Source organism: Lycium barbarum, chromosome 7 (assembly GCF_019175385.1).
Source record: "Lycium barbarum isolate Lr01 chromosome 7, ASM1917538v2, whole genome shotgun sequence".
Classification (NCBI taxonomy): Eukaryota; Viridiplantae; Streptophyta; class Magnoliopsida; order Solanales; family Solanaceae; genus Lycium; species Lycium barbarum.
The window spans coordinates 111,161,295-111,164,586 of record NC_083343.1 but is presented as its reverse complement, the minus strand read 5'-3'; the positions used below and the strand labels follow the sequence as shown (position 1 = coordinate 111,164,586).

Below are 3,292 nucleotides of genomic sequence, written 5' to 3'. Positions count from 1 at the left end.
CTGTTGCCCTTGTTTACCCACCTTTTGGCACCCTATCTCCCTAAGCAAGTCGAATACGCTAAAATAGGCTAAAGAGCTTAAGTTTGGGGGTGGTAGCTGGCAAGAAAAGGCATGGTATGTGATGGAGAGTAGAGGACACAAAAAAAAAGAGTGAAATAAAGAAAAAAAAAAATGGCGAAAAGTGTATATGTAGACATACGTGTATAGAAAGGTATGTATATGTACATATAAATTTTATGTTTAGCTGTGAACACAAGGGTGTGAATAATGGTTGTGACGTAAGAAACAAATGGGGAAACTAGAGAGGCAATAACGGTATTGGCTAAAGGAGGCACTAATGGGTGGTAAATGCTTAAATGTTGAAGAAGGGACGGATTAGGTGAAGGAAGCGTGTTTGAAAATTCTTAGGGAGAAGTCAAGTCACTCTTACCCAAATTACACCCCACCTTAACCCCGAACCTTAGCTATGACCCGCAAGTCCTAATTGATTTTGAACAAAGTATGTTTACATTAGTGGAGAAATACTTAAAGGGCAAGCTTATGGCACCGCATTTGTGTAGTTGTACATTATCTTTTCTGAGTGTGAGTTGTTCTCCCCTTATTCGTCTTTTGTCCCAGTTGCTATTTGTCAATATATGTGTGTGGGACTTTCTTTGGTCTTTTGTGAGGGCATGTGGATTACTAAGCTCAACGAAAGAATTACTTCTTGACGCTTCATTTGAAGTCGTTTCTTTAAAAGATAGAGTAACATTGTGTCACCAAGTGCAGCGGTTGGTTAATGCTCGACCTTTGAGAAAAGGCACCATATTTCGCAACAAGAGGGAGGGGAACTCATATGTTAAATGAATATGTTTTGACTGATCACGATCATCACTGCAGTACCTTAGCAATTGGCATACATTGTAGTTTTGCTTTAACTGCTTGAGGACAAGCAAAAGTATAAGTTTGGGGGTGTTGATGTGCCGTGAAATTACGGCACATTCGACGCTAACTGTTTAGTCTTTTGTAAATCTCCAAGTACTTTTGATGTCGTTTCTCGTGTTTTTATGTTAATTTGTAGAATAACATGTGCTAGAAGCGACTTGAGGAAAATGAACCAGAACATCACCTGCGAATCGCATGTACTGCATGCGAATCACAGGTACTGCAGCATCTATTGACAGAGATGGCAAAAAAAAGCAAGACAATGGTGCAACACATGCGAGTCGCATGTGGTACATGCGAGTCGTATCTTATGCCGCAGATGCTGCACCACAACTGATTGAAGATGCAGTACCTGCGAAGATTTGGTGCAACCTGCGACTCGCAGGTTGCACATGCGACACCAAGTGCGATTCGCACCAGATGCGCATGGGTATTTTTGTTTGGAAATTGTTCCCGTTTTGGACATTCTATAAATAGATTTTCTAGGGTTTTGGACTCATTATTCTATAGATTTTTAGTCTAGATTTTTGTGGAGCTCATTTATTATGTGTTAGTGAAGTCTTTAAGAGATTCTTTTTGCTTTTGTCATCTTCTCCATTCAATACTTTTGTAAGCTTTATGAATACACTTTACTTTATTGTTTTACCTTTAATGAATATTAGTAGCTAATCCTTTTAGCTAAGGTTGTGGGACCAAATGTGTTAGTTATGTAATTGGGTTTCATACTCATACTTCATTTATATGCTAATGGTGTTTTCTATTAACTCTTCAAACATTAATGTCTTGTGATGGTGTACAACATTACTTGTGCCTTAATACCATTACTTTGTTTGGAAAAGAAAGTAGAGGTTAGGAAAAGAGTCAATAACAACAATCTGGGTCATTAAATTCATCTAATAGCTTGAGCTAGGAATAGGAAAGCTAGTTGAGGCTACATGGGTGTTCTCTTATAAAACATTCTAGGGCTTGGAAAAGCCTAGGATGAAATTTGCTAATTTGGTTGGAAAACTTTTAGCAAGATTCGCGTGACCCTTGGTTTAATGCATCTAGGCATATAAATAAGTTGAATCGATACTCAAGCGCATTACTTTCCATTGGAACCACAACCTTGGTCCCATTTACCAATAGTTTACATCTTATAACCACTCACTTTCCACCTCACTTTCCACTTCCACCTTTAAAATCCTCAAAATTACAATAAAGGTGAAACCTTTCAGCTTTTTGGCACTCAAATAGATCCAAAAACATGAAAACTCTGAATTTAAAGATGAAGAAAAGTAGAAGCCCAGTGGCGTACGCAGGATTCTTCATAAGCAGTGTCACCATTTAAAGGAGTGAGCAAATGAATAAATCACTATAAAGAGTTTTAAGGCTATTAGTCATAAGCTTTCTAACGAATGGCGTCCACTGCAGGGGTTTTATTGCCCGCGATTTTGATCCCGCTACTAGTGGCGGAGCCAGAATTTTCACTAAGATATGAAAAAGTAAACACACGAAGAAGCTAAAGGGGGTTTAACGTCTACTATATATGCATAAAAAATAATTTTAACCATGTATAAACAGTGTATTTTTCCGCCGAAGGGGGTTTGGATGAATCCCCTTGGCCCTTCCTCCCCTTCCTCCCTCCGCCCTTGCCAGCTACCTCACACGCGAAGTTAGAGCACCTAACCACTAGGTCAGTGCACAACTTTGTTTTAAGCATTTCTACCTTCTATTTTCGTTTTATTTATTATTTATATAATATGTACATCTAGTTAAAAAAATTGACAAAGCAGTGTCACATGACACCCTCGGACCAAGGTAAATCCGCTCTGGGAAGAACGCTTTAGTGGAAGGAGAAGCCGTTAACTAAAATGGGCTCATGGTGAACCCTCCTTCCACTGCCCTTCAACACCATATGGTGCTTAACTCATCGCAACAGTTTTTAAACTTGATTGTTAATCAAAATCTTATAGGAGTATCATTTTAGATTCATATGAAAACTTTTAGTAAGATAACGGAAACAAGTTGAAAGAATTAAGGGCCTCAATGAATGTAACAATCAGATCATTGACGATTAAATCTCACTGAAATCCGCAAAAAATAATTTTAGTTATCATCATAAACTGCTTTCTCTATCTTAAAATAGAGCAACATATCAGAAAATTAATCAAATTCGCTACTTCAACTGGAGATAAATATAAAATTAACTTTTTATACAAAATTGTCTAATACTAACAGATAAAGCCTCATGTATAGTTCATCACATCTGATAAGAAATTAAGTAGATATTGGAAGTATAGAGGTACAAAATTTTAACTGAAAATTTTGCAGAGTATTGATTTTTTTTTTTTTTTGTGCTAAAACAGAGTATTGAATCTATCTATAT

The 3,292-nt window shown here is 37.2% G+C and overlaps 1 non-coding gene across 1 annotated transcript; it reads right to left on the bottom strand.

Moving 5' to 3' along the window:
• Positions 1-2,944: 2,944 nt before the first annotated feature.
• Positions 2,945-3,032, bottom strand: LOC132604826 (small nucleolar RNA R11/Z151). Its single transcript, XR_009568920.1, has one exon. It is a non-coding gene; the product is annotated as a small nucleolar RNA R11/Z151 (small nucleolar RNA).
• Positions 3,033-3,292: the final 260 nt, after the last annotated feature.